This window comes from Paramisgurnus dabryanus, chromosome 24, assembly GCF_030506205.2.
Source record: "Paramisgurnus dabryanus chromosome 24, PD_genome_1.1, whole genome shotgun sequence".
Classification (NCBI taxonomy): Eukaryota; Metazoa; Chordata; class Actinopteri; order Cypriniformes; family Cobitidae; genus Paramisgurnus; species Paramisgurnus dabryanus.
This window is the reverse complement of record NC_133360.1, coordinates 13009559-13027600: the sequence shown is the minus strand read 5'-3', so window position 1 is coordinate 13027600 and position 18042 is coordinate 13009559. Positions and strand designations below refer to the sequence as shown.

At 37.5% G+C, this 18042-nt stretch overlaps 1 pseudogene; it reads right to left on the bottom strand.

Annotated features, from left to right (window-relative positions):
• Window positions 1-13731: 13731 nt before the first annotated feature.
• LOC135728123 (granzyme G-like) lies at window positions 13732-15077 on the bottom strand (annotated as a pseudogene).
• Window positions 15078-18042: the final 2965 nt, after the last annotated feature.

Genomic DNA, 18042 nt, shown 5'->3' with positions numbered 1-18042 from the left:
TGCCTCTTTTAATTAAGGAAGACCAGACCGGATTTGTGCGCGATCGGCAGTCGTTTACCAACGTGAGACGCCTCCTTGGCATCATCCAATATTGTAACCAGACTAAACAACGAGCTTTGGTAGTTTCTCTTGATGCCGAGAAGGCGTTTGATCGTGTGGAATGGGCTTATTTATTTGAGGTGCTGAGGCGATTTGGGTTGGGAGATGAGTTTGTGAAATGGATTCAAATACTTTATAAGTCACCCCAAGCTGCTGTTTTGACCAACGGCATGCGCTCCCCTGCCTTTAATTTGAATCGTGGAACTCGACAGGGTTGTCCCCTGTCTCCACTTCTTTTTGCTTTGGTTCTTGAACCACTGGCAGAGACTATTCGTAACCATGCTGATGTAGTGGGTATTGAAATTAATAGGGCTAAACATGTGATTGCTTTATATGCCGATGATAATTTATTATTCTTTGCAGAACCTGAGAAGTCGGTGCCAGCTCTCATTAATATAATAGATATTTTTAGTTCTTTCTCAGGCTATAAAATTAATTTTAACAAATCTGAAGCATTACCCCTTGGAGCATTTGGTAATATTAATTTGCCTGATTTTCCATTTAGGTGGTCAATTGAAGGGTTCTGTTATCTGGGAATTTATATATCGGCAAATTTAAATAAGTTATTACATTTCAATATCACCCCCTTGGTAAAAAAAATTAAAGGTGACCTTGATAGATGGATGGATTTACCTTTATCATGGTTGGGTCGAATAGGGTTAATTAAAATGAATATCCTTCCCAGACTATTGTATCCATTACAGATGACGCCACTTTATATTGGCAAGAATATGGTTAAAGATCTAGAAAAGCATTTCTCAAGGTTTATTTGGCACAAAAAGAAACCAAAAATGAAATTTTCTAAGCTACAATTACCAATAGAAGCTGGTGGTCTTGCCTTCCCTAATATACGTTTTTACAATTGGTCCTGTCATGCTAGAATCTTTTTAAACTGGTGTCAGGATATGCACTCTACTATGAATATTGACTCTTTTTTTACTTTGCCATACTCTCCAGCCAGTCTGCTTACTGGTACATTAAGTAAAATCATTCCGAATATGAAAAACAATCCTTTTCTTCAGAATACATTGAAGGTGTGGCGAGATATTTGTAAATTTTTTGGTAAAGATCGCTCCCCAGTCTTGCTGACACCTATCATCAAGAATCAGCAATTTCTTCCTGGTGTGAAGGATAGTCTATTCCAGCAATGGTATGACAATGGAATTAGATTTCTTATTCATTTATTCGATGGTGATATGTTGTTATCTTTTCAGCAGCTGCAAGATAAATTTAATATTCCAAAGCAGCATTTTTTTTGTTATTTACAAATTAGACATTTTATACTAACTAAGATTCCAGATTCCTCTCCTACTGTGTCAAAATCACCAATTGTTGATCTATTAATTCGAGACAATAAATTAAAAAGAGTAATTTCGGTATTTTATACTTTATTTCTTAAGAATGTTGGTGCCAATGTCTCAGCCTTTAAAAACGTGTGGGAGAGAGATTTTGGTGGTGTTCCTGAAAATAAAGAGTGGGAGAATGCCTTTAAGTATTTTGGCAGTATATTTATTTGTAATAAAGCAAGAGAAACACAGTATAAAATTTTCCATCGTTTGCATTGTACCCCTTACATTCTTAATAAAATTAATTCGCAAAGGTCAGCATTGTGTTCAAAGTGTAAAAGTTGCATTGGCACTTATAGCCACATGTTTTGGTTCTGTCCTTTAATTTCAAGGTTTTGGAGCCAGGTTCAAAGAAGATTACAGATTATATTTGGTTATTCTATATGTAAAGATCCCTGGCTCTTTATTCTAGGTCTAGTACAAAAAAATAACACAATTGCATCAGGGGATTTGATTCTTGCTCAGAAGTTGCTCTTTCTTGCCTGGAGATGTATTTTATTTAATTGGATTAAAGACACGCCACCATCAATTCATCAGTGGTTCCAAGAGGTTTATAGAATTCTTCCATTTGAAAGAATTAGTTCATCACTTAAGGGTAATATGGACACCTTTAGATGCATCTGGTCCCCCTTTTTTGACATTTTACCAGACTCAACTAAAAGAACTCTAGAGCTCGGACAGCTAGACATATCTTGAATGTTGTATTGCCTTTTTTATATTTGATGATGTTGCTATACACTACCTGAGGGGTGGGAGGGAGGGGAATTATTATTTTTATTATTATTATTATTTATTTATTTTTTTCCCCCCTTTCTTTTATTATGTATTTTTATTTATTTATTTATTTATTTATTTTTATTTTTTTTTATGTCTGTTTTTTTTTTCCCTTTATATGTGTTAATGTGTGTATGTTATTTTTGTTAAAAATTAATAAACATTAAGTAAAAAAAAAGAAAAGGATTATTAGCTGAGAGAATATATTTCTCTTCCCACAAACCCAAAAATAAGTTTGCATAATTGGGTGCAAAACAGGCGCCCATCGCTGTACCTTTAACCTGCTTGTAAAATATATTAAAAAATAGAAATACATTATTCTCAAGTATCCATTTCATCAATTGTAAAATAAAAGAAGTGGGTGGCGTATTCTCTGGTGATCGATCACTTAAAAAATGTTGTGTCGCCTCCAAACCCTCAGAATGATCAATATTAGTATACAGTGATTCGACATCCATTGTTACCAATAATGATTCACCTACATTCTTTAAATCACAGATCATATTTAGCACATGAGTACTGTCTTGGATGAAAGAAGGCAGTTTACATACATATGGTTTTATAAAAAAAGTCTACATACTGTGAAGCTGGTTCAGTCAGTGATGCATTCCCACTTATTATGGGCCTACCTGGTGGAGTCTTTAAATTCTTATGAATCTTGGGTAGCATATAGAATGATGGAATCCGAGGGTCTTTACAGAATAAAAAATCAAATTCCTTTTTCGATATCCAATTATTATCCTTGGCTGTAGATAAAAGATCTTTAAGTTGACCGATCATATGATCCAAGGGATTTACTGTAAGAGCTGAATAGTACTCAGGATTGGTAAGTTGTTGGAGTCCTTCTTGGATATATTGTTCTGTCCCCCACACAACCACAGCACCACCTTTGTCGGCAGGTTTCACAATGATTTCTGTATTATCCGATAGCCACTTCAATGCTGTGGATTCCTGTCTTGTAAGATTGTAATGCCTGGGTTTTCGTTGATTTGTAAAAAGACAATCCACATCATATGTGACTTTATTAATAAAAGTGTTGAGGGTCGCATTGGAACTCTTTGGGAAAAAAGTAGACTTCGGTTTAAATGGGGTAACTCCGATCTCCGTAGATTTGTCTATAGAGTCACGATTATTGTGATACCATGCTTTAAGATGTAAATTACGAAAAAAAACGAAACAAATCTACTTTGGTTTGAAATTGTTGTGCCGAATATGTAGGAGCAAATGTAAGGCCTTTTTCAAGGACTGAAATACAATCGGGGGAAAGGACTTTATTGGATATATTAATCACAGTCTCCGTCTCACTTGGTTCCTGGTTCGGACCCCCTCTGGAGCTGTTCGATGTTTTATTCGTCCGTCCCCTTCTTGTCCCATTTCGCCTCTTCTTTTCTTTAGAGCATCCCCATTGCGCCTGAGGTCTAAAAAATTTGGTGACATCCTCAATTGTGTAGATCCAGAATGTGATCCTTTGTCATCATCGCTACTGGGTATGTTGAATGAAACTGACCTCACTCTTCGGGTCTGATAGGATTTATTAGATCTTTCATTCCACGTATAGACCTTTCCTTCTTGGTAATCTTTCTGATCACGTTTAAATTTGAATAACTTCTGTTCTTTAATAGACTCAGAAAGTCTGTTCAAATCTTCTTTCAATTTTGTTTCAAAGGGAAGTCTATGTTCAGAAGAATGTTCACCGAAGATTTTGGATTTAACTTCTTCAATCTCATTTTGTATTTCACACTTTTGTTTCTTCGCCTCCTCAATTAAAAGGAGAATGAGATCTAGGGAGCACTTATTTAAAATCGCTTCCCATTTACTCTTGAAATCCAAATTGTCAGACCCAAACGATGGGAATTTCTTGATTCTTAAACCTCGAGGAATCATTTCTTGTCGCCAATAATCGGATAAAGTGATAATGTGAAGTTGTAACTTAAGATCTTTCTCCGACAGTTTTTTCAGTGCTGTGAATGAGTTTTTAACATAGGAATTCGTTCCCTTTGTAGCTTCATAATCCAAGAGAGTGTCCTCCACGATGATGTTTTTGCCCTCATCATTCGTGTATGAAAAAGATGTAGACATCATCATATAGCAGTCCCAAACGCTCATTTACATTTGAGTGTGATTTGTAATGCGGATATATATTGATTGGATTGTCTGCATTTGAATGAATGATGGTCACTCCCATCTATTATCCAGCTGCTCGTGATTACTATTTAAGTAGAGCGCTGTGTATCAATGCATGTGTATCCTGATGAAGGCGTAAGCCGAAACGCGTAGATCTACCTTTTAATTTTGTATGTAGCCCAGTGTATTAAAGGCTTTTTAATATTTTTCTCACTCGAGTGCCTTGGATTTTTTGTATATTTAATAACAATAATACGTCTAAAAACAGGACGCTTTTACTGTCTAAGAACGTTTAGAACATAATGTTTTTATAACCTGTTACGAACGTTAGAAAAACGTTCTGAGAACATGAATGTAATGGTGAATGGAACGTTTTAATAACGTTTTTAAAAATGTTCTTAGAACATTAATATAACAACAGACTGAACCTTTCTAAAACGTTTTGAATAACGTTCTTATAACCAAACAGTAACGTTAATACTACGTCTAAAAAACTGGACGCTTGTAACGTTCTAAGAACGTTTAAAACATAATTTTTTTATAACCTGTCACAAACGTTAGAAAAACGTTTTGAGAACATTAATATAATGGTGAATAGAATGTTTTAAGAACGTTTTTAAAACGACCTTAGAACATTAATATCATGGTGAGTGGAATGTTTTAATAACGTTTTTAAACTTGTTCCTAGAACATTAATATAACAACAAACCGAACCATTCTAGAAACGTTTTTAAAAACGTTCGTGTAACCAAACAATAACGTTAATACTACGTCTAAAAAACTGGACGCTTTTAACGTTCCTAGAACGTTTCAACCGAATGTTTTTGTAACCAGTTACAAACGTTAGAAAAACGTTCCTAGAACATTAATATAATGGCAAATGAGACGTTTCAAGAACAGTTTTAAAAACGTCCTTAGAACAGTAATATCATGGTGATTGGAATGTTTTAATAACGTTTTGAAACACGTTCTTAGAACATTAACATAACAACAAACCAAACCATTCTAGAAACGTTTTTAAAAACGTTCTTGAAACCAAACAATGACGTTAATACTACGTGTAAAAAACTGGACATTTGTACTGTGTAAGAACGTTTAAAAAATGTTTTTATAACCTGTTACGAACGTTAGAAAAACGATCTGAGAACATGAATATAATGGTGAATGGAACGTTTCAATAACGTTTTTAAAAACGTTATTAGACCATTAATATAACAACAAACAGAACCTTTCTAAAAACGTTTTTAATAACGTTCTTATAACCACACATTAACGTTAATACCACGTCTAAAAAACTGGACGCTTTTAACGTTGTAAGAACGTAAAAAAAACCTTTTCCAAACTTTCGTAAGACGTTCCGGGAACGTTTTTATAACGTAAAATTGTTAGCTGGGGTATTCCCTTCTACAATATTCGATCTAGCCATTTTTGCCCATATCGGACTAATATCGATACTGCATATCGGATCGGCTCACCCCAATTTAAATCCCCAGAAGATACATTTTTATGCTAACATTTTTAGAATATTCCACTATGCAATGGTAATGTTGTAATGCTTACAATACAAATATAACGTTTTCAATGCTACCATTGTAAGAAAGTTACATTGCATACACAATGGTAACGTTTTCAATCTTACTGTTTTAAGAACGTTACATTACATACACAATGGTAAAGTTTTTAATGCTAGGGTGTGCAGAATGTTCTGATAACAAAGCAAATATAACGTTTGCAATGCTACCGTTTTAAGAATGTTACATTACATACACAATGGTAACGTTTTCAATCTTACTGTTTTAAGAACGTTACATTACATACACAATGTTAACGTTTTTAAGGCTAGGGTGTGCAGAATGTTGTGCTAACAAAGCAGTTTTAACGTTTGCAATGCTACCGTTTTAAGAACGTTACATTACATACACAATGGTAACGTTTTTAATGCTAGGGTATGTAAAACGTTCTGCTAACAATGCATTTATAACATTTGCAATGCTACCGTTTTAAGAACGTTATATTACATACAAAATGGTAATGTTTTCAATGTTGCCGTTTTAAGGACGTTAGATTACATACACAATGGTAACGTTTCCAATGCTAGGGTATGTAGAACGTTCCGCTAACAATGCAATTATAACGTTTGCAATCCTACCGTTTTAAGAACGTTACATTACATACACAATGGTAACATTTGCAATGCTTGGGTGTGTAGAACGTTCCACTAACAATACAATAAAAACATTTCTAATGCTAACGTTTTAAGGACGTTAATTAATTGCAGATAACGTTAGGGAAACGTTCTACTAATGTTATTGCAAGAACGTTTTTGGATAACTTTGGGAGAACCTTTACAGAACGTTAGCCAAAGTTATAAGAACGTTCCCTGTTAGCTGGGGACTGGCTTGGTGGCGAGCAGAATGTGACCAGACAGGCTTGATGTGATCCTAAGTTGGCATAAAAAACCAGCATCAAACCAGCAATGGAATTATGCTGGTCTATGCTGGTTTAGCTGGTGGTCACAGCATACCAGCACCAAAACACAACATATGCTGGTCTTGCTGGTATGCTGGTTTTTTCAGCAGGGATGGTAGGCATGATATCCTCTTCTACCTCACCCACCATAAAATCAGAGCCACATGTCCACAAAACATAATCAATATACTCCACAATCGAACAGTGGTTAAGGCCCAAAGGCAACTGTTCATAGATATGGTGATCCAGACCATTTATAAAACAAAATTGTCACATGGTGTCGTCCCTGTTCACATAACTTAAATCCCCAAAATCCTGGACATATTCCTCAATGGGACGACCATCTTGATTTAGGAAATACAACTTATCTGTAAGACTCATGGTTGTTGATGGAGGAAACAAACTTCCACTGGATTCAGGTAGGGCTACATGTAAGTATTCTGTATTGAGCGGAGACTATGTGTCAGGAATTTGAGAGGACACAAGACACGAACCCAAATGCGGACGTTAACAACAAAGGGATTTATTTTAACAGGGGAAAAAACAGAAAAACAAAACCCACGAGGGGGCAAAACAAGACAAGGGGAAAAACAACACTAAACTAACACTAAACTTTAACCAAACTAACAATAAACTTCCAAAACATAAAACAGATCAAGACTGGGATAAATACAACTTACAAGAACCGACAAGGCATGCCACAAGCATGAAACAAGACGAACGTGCACTGGACGACAAACACAAGGACTCTTAAATAGGGAGAAAGTAAATTACATACACCTGAAAATAATTACAAGTAAGGGATCGGGGAAAAAGTGACGAGACCCGGGAAATGCGTGGTCGGAATAAACCAATACTACAACCACACATTTCCCACATAGAACATATGTACTGTCAGAACCCTGCCATGCTAAACTAGATCTAAATACCAACAGGATCCGGCAGGATTCTGACAGTACGCCCCCCTCCAAAAGGCGGCTACTAGACGCCTTCGAAGGGGGAACACTAAACATGGGACAAGACCGACTGACAGACAGAGAACATCCAAGAAAACATAACAAATAACATTAAGGGCAAACAAGACAGAATTACAAACGGGTTAGGGTGGGATAACAAAAATAATAAACAAGGGAGGGGGGTGGGGGAACAACAGAGTTCATAGGGGGTGGTCCAGGGTTGGAGGGTGGGGAAAGAGTCTGGGTGGACTTCGGGAGAGTCCAGGGAAAGTTCTGGCCGAGATCGGCAAAACCTGGCTGGGGTGGCGCTGGCTGCGCCCACGGCTGGGGTTGCGCTGGCTGCGCCCACGGCTGGGGTTGCGCTGGCTGCGCCCACGGCTGGGGTTGCGCTGGCTGCGCCCACGGCTGGGGTTGCGCTGGCTGCGCCCACGGCTGGGGTTGCGCTGGCTGCGCCCACGGCTGGGGTTGCGCTGGCTGCGCCCACGGCTGGGGTTGCGCTGGCTGCGCCCACGGCTGGGGTTGCGCTGGCTGCGCCCACGGCTGGGGTTGCGCTGGCTGCGCCCACGGCTGGGGTTGCGCTGGCTGCGCACAAGGCTGGGGTTGCGCTGGCTGCGCACAAGGCTGGGGTTGCGCTGGCTGCGCACAAGGCTGGGGTTGCGCTGGCTGCGCACACGGCTGGGGTTGCGCTGACTGCGCACACGGCTCTGTGCGCTCTGGCGGTTTGGTCGACGCCTCTGGGCGCTCTGGCGGTTTGGTCGACGGCTCTGGGCGCTCTGGCGGTTTGGTCGACGGCTCTGGGCGCTCTGGCGGTTTGGTCGACGGCTCTGGGCGCTCTGGCGGTTTGGTCGACGGCTCAGGGCACACTGGCGACTGCGTCGGCGGCTCTGGGCGCTCTGGCGGCTGCGGCGACGGCTCTGGGCGTTCTGGTGGCTGAACAATCTCCCCCTTCTTCCTGTTCTTCCTTCGGGGTCGCGGAGCAGATAGAGGGTGTGGTGGAACTCTTAAGTCGGAGGAGGACCCCCCAGATGAAGACTCCCAGGAGATCCTCCTCTCACGCTTCCCTCGAAGGGACAGAGGCGGGGAGCGGCTCTCTGGAGCCGGAGGAGAGAGTTCAGGGTCGCCGAACCCCCACATCCCAACGGTCCTTCCCTCTCGGATGGACGGGAGTCAATGGGGTTCGGCGGTCGGGGTCGGGTTCCACCTGACGTTGGCTTCGGGTCCGCATACGAGCGGGTCATAAGACTCGTAACCCGACTCGTATGCGGGGCGGCAACCCTTTCCCCGTCTCGCCAGGCGAGTACCGGTGAACATGTCCGCTGGGTTCTATTTTGGCACGTTCGTTCTGTCAGGAATTTGAGAGGACACAAGACACGAACCCAAATGCGGACGTTAACAACAAAGGGATTTATTTTAACACGGGAAAAAACAGAAAAACAAAACCCACGAGGGGGCAAAACAAGACAAGGGGAAAAACAACACTAAACTAACACTAAACTTTAACCAAACTAACAATAAACTTCCAAAACATAAAACAGATCAAGACTGGGATAAATACAACTTACAAGAACCGACAAGGCATGACACAAGCATGAAACAAGACGAACGTGCACTGGACGACAAACACAAGGACACTTAAATAGGGAGAAAGTAAATTACATACACCTGAAAATAATTACAAGTAAGGGATCGGGGAAAAAGTGACGAGACCCGGGAAATGCGTGGTCGGAATAAACCAATACTACAACCACACATTTCCCACATAGAACATATGTACTGTCAGAACCCTGCCATGCTAAACTAGATCTAAATACCAACAGGATCCGGCAGGATTCTGACACTATGGTAGAATTCAAATGCTGGAAATGTATTTATAAAATCCCTAACGGGCAGGCAAACACATCTAAAGGGGCAATCCAAATAATCATAATCCAAAGACAGGCAAAAAAGTCGTTATAGTGAAGTATAAGAAGCAAAGTTTGTGTTTTGATGTCACTGATAGTATATTATTTTACTCACTTTTTTTTCAGTGGGCAGCCGTCAAACCCAAAATCTTCCTTATCAAAAATAAGTTTGTTTGTCACGAATGTAGACCATGTATGGGCGGCTGTGTGGAATTGACTCCTTACTGTTATTTCCTCCTTTTGTAAGAACTTTTTAAACTATTTAAACGGTTATGAGAAACTGTCTGCTGTTATTAGTGTAGTCTGATATGAAGTCATTACCTGGGGTGCAGGAGTGCAGCAGTAGCAGTGTAGTTATAAACCAAAAGATGCTCATTGTAGTCACTGTTCAGTCCAGCGATGTGTGAAGCACAGTGAAGTCGTCTTCTGCTTTAAATACAGAATCAAGAGACTCAGACCAGGAAGATAAAGCTGGAAATTAATCCATGCACCAAATTCAGATCAGTTTATTTCATTTAACATTGAAAAGTGCTGATTATTAGCGTTTGCTGATTTATCATGAGTTAACCACAATTTTGGTGTTAAGACCAAACATGCATGCTTATGTCAGCGATATCCAATCTGTCTCCTGGAAGATCACTAACCAACCCTAATCTGATCATAACATATCTGCCAGTAATGTTTAATCTCACAGATCTTTATTAACTGATTGAAACTAAGTGTTTTTTTCTGTTCTTATGTAACTGCAGTGGAGTGAAATGATACTGAAATAAGATTAGTCAAGATCTGATGAGATGTGCCTGTATGTGTCATTTATAAAAGAGATCCATTTTTTTACTTAATTTCTTTATTTATTAAGAAAGTAATATATTACTTTTTTGCATATTCTGTATAATAAAAAAAAACGGCCACACTTTATTTTACGGTATCAATGTTACAGTGTAATTATACATTTAAGTACTAAGTAATAATCATTAATAACATGTACTTACTATAGGGTTGGTGTTAGGATTAGGGTTTGGTTTAGGGTTAGTTGCATGTGATTATGCATAATTAACTCTTATTACTATAATGATTACATGTAACATGTGTAACAAAACACCGTAAAATAAAGTGTTACCAAAAAAACTTTTTATTTTTCAGTCTATAATGCTGAACTTGCTGCTAGTTTGGAGGTGGAAGCAAAACTTTTGTGATGTAAACAGCTCTGTTTCATGGCAGTGATGGTAAAATGTGTATTTGCTGGTAGCATTAAATCAATAATTTTTTTAGGTTAAAACTAAATTGACATTTATAAGACACAGAACCACTTTGGTATAAAGACCAGAATACATGCTTGGAAAAAAGATCTGGAAGTTCTGTTTGTGTGTGTGTTGTCTATAAACAGGCATGGATTAAGACAAAAAAATCAGCCGACAATAAAAAATACAAATAGACTAAATAAAATAATTGAATGAATACATTACAATGAGCACTTAAATAACTATGGTGGAGTATTTAGATTATCTGGTGTTTAGTTTAAGTTTAAGCATGCACATGCATTATCTGAGAAAGAGCAACACCACTGTACTGAATGTTTATAAACTTCTTTTTCGTCAAGTTTTGTGTGATAGTGAAGGAAATCCTATTGCAATCAGTATTTGAAAGTCCAAACCTAAAGGTTTTTATCATGGAGCTTTTCAGCGCCACCTTTCCTTGTTGGTTTGTTCAACAGGCAAACTTCCTGATTTCAGATCAGTTTATTTAATATCTAACTGCATTTAAAAGGAAGTGTTGATCATCAGTTTTACTGATTTACACTCTTAGAACGAATTTGTTAAAAAACACATTAAAGTTGATTCTGGGACAACACATTAAATGCGTTTTCCCGGAATCCACCCATCTCTGTGTTATTATTGAAACAAAACATTTTGTGTTACTTTTAACACAACTTGTGTTATATTTTAACACAAAATCAACACAAAGCGACACATAATGTGTTAAAAGCTTAATGCATAAAGTTGTGTAAATCCTTTCTAAGAGTGTATCCTAATAGAGCTCTGTTTGATTGAGATCAGGTGTTGATGTTCACAGTGAACTTTTAGGGGTGGTTTCAAGGACAGGGATTAGCTTAAACCAGGACTAGGCTTTAGGACTAGGACTAGTTTAACTAGGAAATATAACTAGTTTTAACAAACATGCCTTACTGAAAACATAACTTGTGTGCATTTTGAGGCAAAACAAAGGGCACTGATGTATTTTAAGATATGTCACTGCAAGTTGTTTTCAGTTTGGACAGCTCTAACATTTATTTTAATCTAGGACTAGTCTAATCCCTGTTCGGGAAACCACCCCTTGTGAAAGTCTTGTGAAACTGAACCTCTTCACCGTGCTGACATGCTTTTATACATTGATGCTGTTTGTGGTGGTGAGCTATGATGCAGACATCCCAACCTGCAAAAAGTCATTTCAGGGAGTAATCTTGAAAACCCCTTCCACACACCCAGCCACTCCCCCCAGGAGAATAAAAGAAATAAGGACAAGAATATAACATTTAGCCAAAGAACATGACTTTACTTGTATACCGATATGGTATTAAATAACATGAACTAACCATGAGCAGTACATTTGTTTTCTGTATTTTTAAATTTTTGTTAACATCAGTTAAAAAAATACAGCTGTCCATAGTTTGTTCATGTTAGTTGCAGTGCATTAACTAATGTTAACAATATTTGAATAATGTATTAGTAAATATTTAAATGAACATTAACAAAGATTAAAATAATGCTTTAGAAGTGCAATTCATTAGTTCATGTTAACTAATGTAATAAACTTATGTTAACAAATTAACCTTATTGTAGTGTTACTCAATTATTTTTTAATTATATTAAAATAAGTAGATACATTTTTACTGTTCTTATTTATATTCCATTGCAACTTAAACAGGTCTAAGGAGTTTGTTGTTTTTATGTACATGAAATTAAACTTGTTGAACTCACCTCAACATGTCTTTTGCAATCATATAACCCACCTTGGGCAATGCTAAAGTCACTGTTACATAGCGTGGTTACAAGGTTGACATTATTTTTTACACTTATTAGACAGGGGTACACTTTTGTGTAGTCTGTCGTAAAATGCGTTTAATATTTTCATTTTTTGGGGCACTCTCCCTCTGCCATGGCGCTTCTGTTTCTAGATACACAAATAAATTTGCTTCGGGAGAAGAGATAAAAACCCGCCCACACTGAAAATTGATTGGTTGATTTACCGAAACAGGCCAATCAGGATGCTCTCTCTGTCTTACATGCGCTTAATGAGGCACACTAGCACACACATGCAAGGTCTCCCCCTCCCTCTCTGCCATGCTCGCGGTCGACCATTTGGAGCAGTGTTGCATGCACGCTCTTGCCCATGCGCTCTAGATTCTGGGAGATTTTAACTCATTTGTGGGCAAAACTGGTACTGCAATCACACAACTGGTGGCCATTACACAACATGACAACATAAACATCAGTTGAGGGCTGCAACTCCACTTTTTAAATGACAATATCCTGGCCAGACCTCTGTTGTGAGTGATATAAGTATTTGAAATGAAAATGATTTCTTAATGTATTATGACATATCAAGGCCATTTTATGATTAATTGATATACATTTCTTACAAACTGTTCCTTTGTTTTGATTGGTGCAAAAAACCAACCACAAAATGAGATGAAAACTCTCAAAAGAATTTAAGAACACTTCACTAAAGATTTAAGAGGATCTCTAGATTAAAGTTGGGTTGTGTTACTTAAAGAGTTGTAGTTATAGAAACTCTTGGATAAACTGGAGCTAATATTATTGTTTTATAACTTTTAGTGTCAATACTTTACTGCAGTATCAGTAATTAATTATCAGTAAAGTATCAGTAAAATAGTTTGTCCTTGGTTGGATAAAACTGACCGTTTATACTGTTTATCTCTAGTTATTTTAACATGGGGTATAAACTTTCACCAGAAGGTGGCCTGCTGTGAACATTTGTATTACAGCTAGATCATGTACTGTACTGTAGGTTGTAGTTGCAGAAATAATTTTAACAGACTCGTGAAGTGATAAAGATTTGCCTTTATTTCAATCTAGTACATTAAAATGCAAATGAAGAGCTTTCATAAATCAGACATGCTTTAATATCAAACATGTTGAGTTTATCCAGCTTTGCCTTCCATGGTTCATGACGCTTTAAAGAGGTGCATTCATAATATTATGAATCCATAGAAGGTAGTGAGAAACGTTAGTATACATTGTAAGGTATATATTTGTTTTGTAATAAGAAACAATGCCCTGTGGGACATTTCCACAAATAAGTGGACCGCCAGAGTCTCCCTATGGATGAAATTGTGGATGAGTTAGACATAAATTAAAATACAATAACAACATAAGCATTAAATTTTTCCATTTAACAGAATAAGTCAAAGCTGAAAAATAAATACCTGTGCTGGCCCGGCTTTTTCTTGAGTGCATATAGTGTGAGGTATGGCACAATTTTCCGAGTCTAGTAGAGTCAAGTTCACTTCTCTCAGGACTCTTGATAGAGACTCCTCATTGTATTTCTCCCAGCCCCAACCCATGACCATGCAGTTACTTGAGATTTTCTCTCTATTAGTTTTTGGCAGGTCAATGATATTCACCGTCTTGTTCAGAGTCGCTGGGGTTTTAAGCTCAATGGGAAGACATGTAAAGAAGCTTGAGTAGATGCATCATCAAAACATAAAAAATGCTTATTTAAAGTGATTAGTTGTTGCTAAAATAAATTCTGTACAAAGAAGACAAACCTTTAGTAGCATGATGTCATCACCTGGCTTGTTCACAAAACCTTTATGTGGAAAGGCATCGACCTCTATACCCTCAGGTAAATGATTTGTGTCATCAACACCCAAATACACCATGAGATGACTAAAGCAAACAAAATAAACTAAATATTAAAAGACTGCCAATATTTCAACCCTACACAATAATTTGACAATACTTTGGTTGTGTGCATATGTACAAATATACATTCATTTTATTAGCATACGAGTGTATGTTAGTTTAAAAATAGTCATTAAATGTTTGTTAGATGTCCAAATGCATCGGTTATAAAGTTAATTTGATCAATACCACATTTTCAATAACCTGGTTCACTTAATAGAAAAATATTATTTTTCAATTTAGCAACTAAGCTTTTATAATTTGTTATAGTGAAGTATAAGAAGCAAAGTTTGTGTTTTGATGTCACTGATAGTATATTATTTTACTCACTCTTTTTTGCAGTGTGCAGCCGTCATCACAAAATCTTCTCTTATCAAAAATCCACCACATGTTTCATGTGTTTGTTTGTCACGAATGTAGACCATGTATGGACGACTGTGTGGAATGGACACCTTACCGCCAACGATATCATGATCCATGCCAACCCCTAAAGAGAGAATGTGAATGCATGTAAATAATATTAAATGTGATCCTGTTTGCATGGCGAAAAACAGATTCACTGTAATTTCCTCCTAAGAACTTTTTTAACTATTTAAATGTCTGCTGTTATTAGTGTAGTCTGATATGAAGTCATTACCTGGGGTGCAGGAGTGCAGCAGTAGCAGTGTAGTTATAAACCAAAAGATGCTCATTGTAGTCACTGTTCAGTACAGCGATGTGTGAAGCACAGTGAAGTCATCTTCTGCTTTAAATACAGAGTCAAGGGACTCAGACCAGGAAGATGAAGCTAGAAATTAAACCATGCACTGAATTCAGATCAGTTTATTTAATTTAACATTGAAAAGTGCTGATCATCAGCGTTTGCTGATTTATCATGAAGTAACCACACTTTTGGTGATAAGACTAAACATGCATGTTTATGTCAGCGATATCCAATCTGTCTCCTGGAAGATCACTGGCCAACCCTAATCTGATCCAAACATATCTGCCAGAAATGTGTAATCTCACAGATCTTTATTAACTGATTGAATTTAAGAGTTTTTTCTGTTCTTATGTAACTGCATGGAGTAAAATGAATGATACTGAAATAAGATAAGTCAAGATCTGATGAGATGTGCCACTCAGGGACGTGCACAGGAATTTTTAGGGGCAGTTGCTCTGACCTAAATAAAGGGCACCCCCCCCCAATTTTTTTTTTTTTTAAATCACGGCCTATATGAAGGACTGAGAATAACAGGGTCTTTATTAAAATCAGCAAACATGTTTGCCTAATGCCTACCAAAAAAATTGTAGCCTAGGTTGCTTGTCTGCAAGCTATGATAGCTAGCTGCTATCTGTCTGATTATTTAGGCTTAACTGTGGCAAACTCAGCCTAGATTCATGAAGATTTTAACAGAGGTGGAAAGAGTAGCCAAAAACTTTACTCAAGTAAAAGTACAAGTAACTAAATAAATAATTACTCAAGTAGAAGTAAAAAGTATGCAATGAAAATAGTAAATAGCGAGTTACTAGTTACTCATGAAAAAACGCAAACACACACACACACACGCACACAAACACACACACGCAAACAAACAAACACACACACACACAATACAGTGCCCTCCATAAGTATCAGAACTGTAAAGACAAGATTTTTCTGTTTGCTGTGGAGACCAAAAATTGGTAAGATAAGTATCAGTATGTCAGAAGTTTAGAATGTCACATTTTATTAACCTTTGTTTATGTTTCAACACATACGTATGCTTTAACAACAAAGAACAACAGCATTAAATGCTGACTTGTGATGTGTGTTGTACACAAATGCACATAAGTGAATCAAACTGATCCTACACATTTTATGCTTTTCATGTGTAAACAATCAGGACACAGCTCAGTGACCATTAAAAAAAATAATGTGACAGATTCTGTACTTTTGTCTCATGTTCATCTTTTAATGTTTAGACATTTCTTGACTACACAACAACAAACAGAAGAATACTTATGAAGGGCACTTCTACAGTATGTGTAAAACTGCAACATACACAAACAGTACAGAAAAAAAATACAAACACAGAATAGACAAGCATTTCAAATTAACAAATTAACTCTAGTCTCAATGATGATGTAGCTTATAGCTGAAATATCAGACAAGTAAACTGACAACAGTTTTGCATATGTATAAAGTTAGAATCTCCTTAGATGGTCTGAGGACATTGACAGTTTACACTTACATAAAAATGATTTTAGACAAAACTCATGTTTTCTTACGTTGTCATGTCACGTGTGTTTTGTGAGAATCACTTACATCATATACAGTACAGACAATCATCAGACGTCAATCATCGATGTATTTTCTTCAATCTGTGCTACAATGCTTCTGAAGGTTGCACGCGTTTAACTGTGTCTGACGAGACGACGAACAGGTCGCGTGTATGTAATGGCGGGTACATGTGTGAAGTTTTGCTTTTAGTTAAAGATTGGTAAATTCATTTCCACGTCACCCAACACTGGTTATATTCTGCGTGTTTCTACATAGGTTACGGGTAAAACGATTCCGTTTTTGTAGCGATCTGAACAATTCATTCAAACTGATTCGCGAATCAATTTAAAACGTTTGGCCCATTCGCTTTGTAAAGAATCGACTCAAAAGACTCATTTATTTGCAACACTTTGTAAGGAATCGACTCAAACGAGTCATTAATTCGCGAATGCGCCAGGAACACAGGATAGCAATTTAAAAATAAAATACAAATTTCGTAATTAATTAAAATACAGTAACGAAGGAACGCTGCATAGTGTAAACGAAGAAAAAGTAAAATTTATTTTTTCCACCTCGGAAGGGCAACTTGAGTCGAGAAGGGCATATGGGCAGTTGCCCGGGCAACCTGAGCAACCCCCCTGTGCACGTCCCTGGTGCCACTTGTGTTATTTATAAAAGAGATCCATAAAATGGTGATAATTTTTTACTTAATTTCTTTATCTGACGTTTTTCTTGCATCTTCTGTATAATAAAAACCTTTTTATTTTTCAGTCTGAAATGCTGAACATGTTGCTAGTTTGGAGGTGAAAGCAAAACTTTTGTGATGTAAACAGCTCTGTTTCATGGCAGTGATGGTAAGATGTGTATTTGCTGGTGGTATTAAATCAATCATTTTTTTTTTAGGTTAAATTTTAATTGACATCTACAAGACACAGAACACCGCTCTGGTATAAATAACTGAATAAATGCTTGGGAAAAAATCTGTAAGTTCCGTTTGTGTGTGTGTGGAGTGTGCTCTTGAGAGACAATCTTGTCTGACTTGTGTTTAAAACGCCAATGAAATTACGTGAATGGTATTTGCATACCAGTCTCCGCCCACACTTACGTGTATAAAAGGAGACGAGATGCGCCCATTTATGAAAGAAATCATACTGTTGGCGATACGGCGTGGCAGCGGATTCATCTTGCAAAACACCATCCCCTGGG